Source organism: Colletes latitarsis, unplaced genomic scaffold (assembly GCF_051014445.1).
Source record: "Colletes latitarsis isolate SP2378_abdomen unplaced genomic scaffold, iyColLati1 scaffold0118, whole genome shotgun sequence".
NCBI lineage: Eukaryota > Metazoa > Arthropoda > Insecta > Hymenoptera > Colletidae > Colletes > Colletes latitarsis.
Window position 1 is genome coordinate 27,501 of NW_027488468.1, and position 9,794 is coordinate 37,294.

The following is a 9,794-nucleotide window of genomic DNA, read 5'->3' on the forward strand; positions in this document are numbered from 1 at the left end:
TAACCCAGACCTAACCCAGTCCTAACCCAGACCTAACCCAGACCTAACCCAGTCCTAACCCAGTCCTAACCCAGACCTAACCCAGACCTAACCCAGACCTAACCCAGACCTAACCCAGACCTAACCCAGACCTAACCCAGTCCTAACCCAGACCGAACCCAGACCTAACCCAGACCTAACCCAGTCCTAACCCAGACCTAACCCAGTCCTAACCCAGACCTAACCCAGACCTAACCCAGTCCTAACCCAGACCTAACCCAGACCTAACCCAGACCTAACCCAGACCTAACCCAGACCTAACCCAGACCTAACCCAGAAATAACCCAGACCTAACCCAGTCCTAACCCAGACCTAACCCAGTCCTAACCCAGACCTAACCCAGACCTAACCCAGTCCTAACCCAGTCCTAACCCAGACCTAACCCAGTCCTAACCCAGTCCTAACCCAGACCTAACCCAGTCCTAACCCAGACCTAACCCAGTCCTAACCCAGTCCTAAGCCAGACCTAACCCAGACCTAACCCAGACCGAACCCAGACCTAACCCAGACCTAACCCAGTCCTAACCCAGACCTAACCCAGACCTAACCCAGTCCTAACCCAGTCCTAACCCAGACCGAACCCAGACCTAACCCAGACCTAACCCAGTCCTAACCCAGACCTAACCCAGTCCTAACCCAGACCTAACCCAGACCTAACCCAGTCCTAACCCAGTCCTAACCCAGACCTAACCCAGACCTAACCCAGACCTAACCCAGACCTAACCCAGACCTAACCCAGACCTAACCCAGAAATAACCCAGACCTAACCCAGACCTAACCCAGTCCTAACCCAGTCCTAACCCAGTCCTAACCCAGACCTAACCCAGTCCTAACCCAGTCCTAACCCAGACCTAACCCAGACCTAACCCAGACCTAACCAAATCCAGTACTAACCCAGACCTAACCCAGTCCTAACCCAGACCTAACCCAGTCCTAACCCAGACCTAACCCAGACCTAACCCAGTCCTAACCCAGTCCTAACCCAGACCTAACCCAGTCCTAACCCAGTCCTAACCCAGACCTAACCCAGTCCTAACCCAGTCCTAACCCAGACCTAACCCAGTCCTAACCCAGTCCTAACCCAGACCTAACCCAGACCTAACCCAGACCGAACCCAGACCTAACCCAGACCTAACCCAGTCCTAACCCAGACCTAACCCAGTCCTAACCCAGACCTAACCCAGACCTAACCCAGTCCTAACACAGTCCTAACCTAGTCCTAACCAAGTCCTAACCCAGAACCTACCCAGTCCTAACCCAAACCTAACCCAGACCTAACCCAGACCTAACCCAGTCCTAGCCCAGTCCTAACCCAGACCTAACCCAGTCCTAACCCAGACCTAACCCAGACCTAACCCAGTCCTAACCCAGTCCTAACCCAGACCTAACCCAGTCCTAACCCAGTCCTAACCCAGCCCTAACCCAGACCTAACCCAGACCTAACCCAGACCTAACCCAGAAATAACCCAGACCTAACCCAGACCTAACCCAGTCCTAACCCAGTACTAACCCAGTCCTAACCCAGACCTAACCCAGACCTAACCCAGACCTAACCCAGACCTAACCCAGACCTAACCCAGACCTAACCCAGAAATAACCCAGACCTAACCCAGACCTAACCCAGTCCTAACCCAGAAATACCCCAGACCTGACCCAGACCTAACCCAGACCTAACCCAGCCCTAACCCAGACCTAACCCAGACCTAACCCAGACCTAACCCAGAAATAACCCAGACCTAACCCAGACCTAACCCAGTCCTAACCCAGTACTAACCCAGTCCTAACCCAGACCTAACCCAGTCCTAACCCAGACCTAACCCAGACCTAACCCAGTCCTAACCTAGACCTAACCCAGTCCTAAACCAGACCTAACCCAATCCTAACCCAGACCTAACCCAGACCTAACCCAGACCTAACCCAGAAATAACCCAGACCTAACCCAGACCTAACCCAGTCCTAACCCAGTACTAACCCAGTCCTAACCCAGACCTAACCCAGACCTAACCCAGACCTAACCCAGACCTAACCCAGACCTAACCCAGACCTAACCCAGAAATAACCCAGACCTAACCCAGACCTAACCCAGTCCTAACCCAGAAATACCCCAGACCTGACCCAGACCTAACCCAGACCTAACCCAGCCCTAACCCAGACCTAACCCAGACCTAACCCAGACCTAACCCAGAAATAACCCAGACCTAACCCAGACCTAACCCAGTCCTAACCCAGTACTAACCCAGTCCTAACCCAGACCTAATCCAGTCCTAACCCAGACCTAACCCAGACCTAACCCAGACCTAACCCAGACCTAACCCAGAAATAACCCAGACCTAACCCAGACCTAACCCAGTCCTAACCCAGTCCTAACCCAGTCCTAACCCAGTCTTAAACCAGTCCTAACTCAGACCTAACCGAGACGTAACCCAGACCTTATCCAATTCAGTCCTAACACAGTCCATATTCATTTTTTTTTTTTTTTTTTGTTTTTTTTTTTTTATTTCTGTTTTAGATACCGAAGGAGATCCTTGGATAGGCACCCATGCCTCAGAAGAATATATGGGTAGTTTGAGAATCTGACTCACCATACCCCACAAGTGTCTCATCCGTCTTTACTCATTCAGACACCACTCATGCCAACAAGCATCCCGGGACGCAGGCGAAACTGCTCTCCGCATTACTTCACCTAACCAATTCTAAACTAGCCCTAACGCAGTTCCAATACAGTCATTACAAAATGGGCTAGGTCTGGGCCAGTGTTGCGGGGGTTTGGGGCGCGCAGACCCCAGTCAGCAAAACGAATTCAATATGATGCTGTTCAATTTAATATGATACCGCTATTACAAAGGGGGTTAGGTCTGGGCTAGTGTAGCGGGGGACTGGGGGGCGCAGACCCCTGTCAGCAAAACGAATTCAATATGATGCTGCTCAATTTAATTTGATACCGCTATTACAAAATGGGTTAGGTCTGGGCTGGTGTAGCGGGGGTTTGGGGGGCGCAGACCCCAGTCAGCAAAACGAATTCAATATGATGCTGTTCAATTTAATTTGATACCGCTATTACAAAATGGGTTAGGTCTGGGCTAGTGTAGCGGGGGTTTGGGGGGCGCAGACCCCTGTCAGCAAAACGAATTTAGTACGATGCTGTTCAATTTAATTTGATACCGCTATTACAAAATGGGTTAGGTCTGGGCTAGTGTAGCGGGGGTTTGGGGGGCGCAGCCCCCCATTCAGCAAAACGAATTATGTACGATGCTGTTCAATTTAATATGATACCACTATTACAAAGTGGGTTAGGTCTGGGCTAGTGTAGCGGGGGTCTGGGGGGCGCAGACCCCTGTCAGCAAAACGAATTCAATATGATGCTGTTCAATTTAATTTGATACAGCTATTACAAAATGGGTTAGGTCTGGGCTAGTGTAGCGGGGGTTTGGGGGGCGCAGCCCCCCATTCAGCAAAACGAATTATGTACGATGCTGTTCAATTTAATATGATACCACTATTACAAAGTGGGTTAGGTCTGGGCTAGTGTAGCGGGGGTCTGGGGGGCGCAGACCCCAGTCAGCAAAACGAATTCAATATGATGCTGTTCAATTTAATTTGATACCGCTATTACAAAATGGGTTAGGTCTGGGCTAGTGTAGCGGGGGTTTGGGGGGCGCAGCCCCCCATTCAGCAAAACGAATTTAGTACGATGCTGTTCAATTTAATATGATACCGCTATTACAAAGTGGGTTAGGTCCGGGCTAGTGTTGCGGGGGTCTGGGGCGCGCAGACCCCAGTCAGCAAAACGAATTCAACATGATGCTGTTCAATTTAATATGATACCGCTATTACAAAGGGGGTTAGGTCTGGGCTAGTGTAGCGGGGGTCTGGGGGGCGCAGACCCCTGTCAGCAAAACGAATTTAGTACGATGCTGTTCAATTTAATTTGATACCGCTATTACAAAATGGGTTAGGTCTGGGCTAGTGTAGCGGGGGTTTGGGGGGCGCAGCCCCCCATTCAGCAAAACGAATTAAGTACGATGCTGTTCAATTTAATATGATACCACTATTACAAAGTGGGTTAGGTCTGGGCTATTGTAGCGGGGGTCTGGGGGGCGCAGACCCCAGTCGGCAAAACGAATTCAATATGATGCTGTTCAATTTAGTTTGATACCGCTATTACAAAATGGGTTAGGTCTGGGCTAGTGTAGCGGGGGTTTGGGGGGCGCAGCCCCCCATTCAGCAAAACGAATTTAGTACGATGCTGTTCAATTTAATGTGATACCGCTATTACAAAGTGGGTTAGGTCCGGGCTAGTGTTGCGGGGGTCTGGGGCGCGCAGACCCCAGTCAGCAAAACGAATTCAATATGATGCTGTTCAATTTAATATGATACCGCTATTACAAAGGGGGTTAGGTCTGGGCTAGTGTAGCGGGGGTCTGGGGGGCGCAGACCCCTGTCAGCAAAACGAATTTAGTACGATGCTGTTCAATTTAATTTGATACCGCTATTACAAAATGGGTTAGGTCTGGGCTAGTGTAGCGGGGGTTTGGGGGGCGCAGCCCCCCATTCAGCAAAACGAATTAAGTACGATGCTGTTCAATTTAATATGATACCACTATTACAAAGTGGGTTAGGTCTGGGCTATTGTAGCGGGGGTCTGGGGGGCGCAGACCCCAGTCAGCAAAACGAATTCAATATGATGCTGTTCAATTTAATTTGATACCGCTATTACAAAATGGGTTAGGTCTGGGCTAGTGTAGCGGGGGTTTGGGGGGCGCAGCCCCCCATTCAGCAAAACGAATTTAGTACGATGCTGTTCAATTTAATATGATACCGCTATTACAAAGTGGGTTAGGTCCGGGCTAGTGTTGCGGGGGTCTGGGGGGCGCAGCCCCCCAGTCAGCAAAACGAATTTAGTACGATGCTGTTCAATTTAATTTGATACCGCTATTACAAAATGGGTTAGGTCTGGGCTAGTGTAGCGGGGGTTTGGGGGGCGCAGCCCCCCATTCAGCAAAACGAATTAAGTACGATGCTGTTCAATTTAATATGATACCACTATTACAAAGTGGGTTTGGTCTGGGCTAGTGTAGCGGGGGTCTGGGGGGCGCAGACCCCAGTCAGCAAAACGAATTCAATATGATGCTGTTCAACCCCTCGGGAATTTTTAATTTCTGTTTTATTCACCGTAATGCTCATGGAACGTACTTTCACATTCTTGTTTTTTGCTTCACGAAAATTTTTGTACACTAATTACTTTTTAATAGGAAAACGTGCAACGGCAAACTCCTTCCTAGGGTCACTGGGAAGATGACATTGACAAAATATGTTAAGATCAGCCGCCCCTATGCGTAAAGTATGTCGTTTTTCCATTTTTTCGATCCGGAGCGACACCAACATTGTGTTGCAATTTTAAACTGCGCGGTTAAACGGCGGGCCAAACAGTCGGTGGTTTATGCAACAGCAACCATCAAACTAGTAGGAGAATACACGCCCGTGATAGTATAGGAGATTCCCACTGTCCCTATCTTTTTTTTTATCTCGGACATATATATACCGGCTTATCGTCAATAACTCGAAAACCAGCACGTTAAGGCCAATTTTGGTCTATACGATTCTTATGCAGTTTTAGATTCTCTACACGGTCCAATGATCGTTTTATTTTTTTGTCGAATTTTGAGAATTTTTTTTTTTTTTTCTCGAAAACGAGCTCGACGACCTGCACTTTTGACGACGCCATCGTGTTCCCCGGATTTTTTCCTGCAAGATAGGGTGGCGATTTTTTGTCCTACGACGATTTTTGACGCCGGAGCGATGATTCGGAGCAGAGCGGACTTAGAAACTTTCGCGCGTCGACCGCCGGACCGATCGCTCCAGGCTGTTTTTCGTCAATAACTCGAAAACGAGCACGGTAACGCTCGTTTTCGCCCGTACGATACTTGTACCGTTTACCGTTGGCTACCTGGCAGATGGTTTGTTTTTTTTTTATCTCGAATTTTGAGAGCTTTTTTAACTTTTTTCTCAAAAACGAGCACGTGAACGCCAATTTTCGTCTATACGATTCTTATGCAGTTTTATATTCTCTACACGGTCCAGTGATCGTTTTATTTTTTTGTCGAATTTTGAGAATTTTTTTTTTTTTTTCTCGAAAACGAGCTCGACGACCTGCACTTTTGACGACGCCATCGTGTTCCCCGGATTTTTTCCTGCAAGATAGCGTGTCTATTTTTTGTCCTACGACGATTTTTGACGCCGGAGCGGTGTTTCGGAGCAGAGCGGACTTAGAAACTTTCGCGCGTCGACCGCCGGAGCGATCGCTCCAGGCTGTTTTTCGTCAATAACTCGAAAACGAGCACGGTAACGCTCATTTTCGCCCGTATGATACTTGTACCGTTTACCGTTGGCTACCTGGTAGATGGTTTTTTTTTTTTTTATCTCGAAGTTTGAGAGCTTTTTTAATTTTTTCCACAAAAACGAGCACGTGAACGCCAATTTTCGTCTATACGATTCTTATGCAGTTTTATATTCTCTACACGGTCCACTGATCGTTTTATTTTTTTGTCGAATTTTCAGAATTTTTTTTTTTTTTTCTCGAAAACGAGCTCGACGACCTGCACTTTTGACGACGCCATCGTGTTCCCCGGATTTTTTCCTGCAAGATAGCGTGTCTATTTTTTGTCCTACGACGATTTTTGACGCCGGAGCGATGATTCGGAGCAGAGCGGACTTAGAAACTTTCGCGCGTCGACCGCCGGAGCGATCGCTCCAGGCTGTTTTTCGTCAATAACTCGAAAACGAGCACGGTAACGCTCATTTTCGCCCGTACGATACTTGTACCGTTTACCGTTGGCTACCTGGTAGATGGTTTTTTTTTTTTTTATCTCGAAGTTTGAGAGCTTTTTTAATTTTTTCAACAAAAACGAGCACGTGAACGCCAATTTTCGTCTATACGATTCTTATGCAGTTTTATATTCTCTACACGGTCCACTGATCGTTTTATTTTTTTGTCGAATTTTGAGAATTTTTTTTTTTTTTTCTCGAAAACGAGCTCGACGACCTGCACTTTTGACGACGCCATCGTGTTCCCCGGATTTTTTCCTGCAAGATAGGGTGGCGATTTTTTGTCCTACGACGATTTTTGACGCCGGAGCGATGATTCGGAGCAGAGCGGACTTAGAAACTTTCGCGCGTCGACCGCCGGACCGATCGCTCCAGGCTGTTTTTCGTCAATAACTCGAAAACGAGCACGGTAACGCTCGTTTTCGCCCGTACGATACTTGTACCGTTTACCGTTGGCTACCTGGTAGACGGTTTTTTTTTTTTTTATCTCGAAGTTTGAGAGCTTTTTTAATTTTTTCCACAAAAACGAGCACGTGAACGCCAATTTTCGTCTATACGATTCTTATGCAGTTTTATATTGTCTACACGGTCCACTGATCGTTTTATTTTTTTGTCGAATTTTGAGAATTTTTTTTTTTTTTTCTCGAAAACGAGCTCGACGACCTGCACTTTTGACGACGCCATCGTGTTCCCCGGATTTTTTCCTGCAAGATAGCGTGTCTATTTTTTGTCCTACGACGATTTTTGACGCCGGAGCGGTGTTTCGGAGCAGAGCGGACTTAGAAACTTTAGCGCGTCGACCGCCGGAGCGATCGCTCCAGGCTGTTTTTCGTCAATAACTCGAAAACGAGCACGGTAACGCTCATTTTCGCCCGTACGATACTTGTACCGTTTACCGTTGGCTACCTGGTAGATGGTTCTTTTTTTTTTTATCTCGAAGTTTGAGAGCTTTTTTAATTTTTTCCACAAAAACGAGCACGTGAACGCCAATTTTCGTCTATACGATTCTTATGCAGTTTTATATTCTCTACACGGTCCACTGTTCGTTTTATTTTTTTGTCGAATTTTGAGAATTTTTTTTTTTTTTTCTCGAAAACGAGCTCGACGACCTGCACTTTTGACGACGCCATCGTGTTCCCCGGATTTTTTCCTGCAAGATAGGGTGGCGATTTTTTGTCCTACGACGATTTTTGACGCCGGAGCGATGATTCGGAGCAGAGCGGACTTAGAAACTTTCGCGCGTCGACCGCCGGACCGATCGCTCCAGGCTGTTTTTCGTCAATAACTCGAAAACGAGCACGGTAACGCTCGTTTTCGCCCGTACGATACTTGTACCGTTTACCGTTGGCTACCTGGCAGATGGTTTGTTTTTTTTTTATCTCGAATTTTGAGAGCTTTTTTAACTTTTTTCTCAAAAACGAGCACGTGAACGCCAATTTTGGTCTATACGATTCTTATGCAGTTTTAGATTCTCTACACGGTCCACTGATCGTTTTATTTTTTTGTCGAGTTTTGAGAATTTTTTTTTTTTTTTCTCGAAAACTAGCTCGACGACCTGCACTTTTGACGACGCCATCGTGTTCCCCGGATTTTTTCCTGCAAGATAGGCTGGCGATTTTTTGTCCTACTCCCATATTCGTGTCTTTTTGCTTAACGAAATCTTTTATATACTAATAACTTTTTAATAAAAAAACGTGCGACGGCAAAATCCGTCTTAGAGTCACTGGGGTGGTGACATGACAAAATATGTTAAGATCAGCCGCCCCTATGCGTAAAGTATGTCGTTTTTCCATTTTTTCACCCCGGAGCGACACCAACATTGTGTTGCAATTTTAAACCGCGCGGTTAAACGGCGGGCCAAACAGTCGCTGGTTTATGCAACAACAACCATCAAACTAGTAGGAGAATACACGCCCGTGATAGTATAGGAGATTCCCACTGTCCCTATCTTTTTTTTTATCTCGGACATATATATACCGGCTTATCGTCAATAACTCGAAAACCAGCACGTTAAGGCCAATTTTGGTCTATACGATTCTTATGCAGTTTTAGATTCTCTACACGGTCCAATGATCGTTTTATTTTTTTGTCGAATTTTGAGAATTTTTTTTTTTTTTTCTCGAAAACGAGCTCGACGACCTGCACTTTTGACGACGCCATCGTGTTCCCCGGATATTTTCCTGCAAGATAGCGTGTCTATTTTTTGTCCTACGACGATTTTTGACGCCGGAGCGGTGTTTCGGAGCAGAGCGGACTTGAAAACTTTCGCGCGTCGACCGCCGGAGCGATCGCTCCAGGCTGTTTTTCGTCAATAACTCGAAAACGAGCACGGTAACGCTCATTTTCGCCCGTACGATACTTGTACCGTTTACCGTTGGCTACCTGGTAGATGGTTTTTTTTTTTTTTATCTCGAAGTTTGAGAGCTTTTTTAATTTTTTCCACAAAAACGAGCACGTGAACGCCAATTTTCGTCTATACGATTCTTATGCAGTTTTATATTCTCTACACGGTCCACTGATCGTTTTATTTTTTTGTCGAATTTTGAGAATTTTTTTTTTTTTTTCTCGAAAACGAGCTCGACGACCTGCACTTTTGACGACGCCATCGTGTTCCCCGGATTTTTTCCTGCAAGATAGCGTGTCTATTTTTTGTCCTACGACGATTTTTGACGCCGGAGCGATGATTCGGAGCAGAGCGGACTTAGAAACTTTCGCGCGTCGACCGCCGGACCGATCGCTCCAGGCTGTTTTTCGTCAATAACTCGAAAACGAGCACGGTAACGCTCGTTTTCGCCCGTACGATACTTGTACCGTTTACCGTTGGCTACCTGGTAGATGGTTTTTTTTTTTTTTATCTCGAAGTTTGAGAGCTTTTTTAATTTTTTCCACAAAAACGAGCACGTGAACGCCAATTTTCGTCTGTACGATTC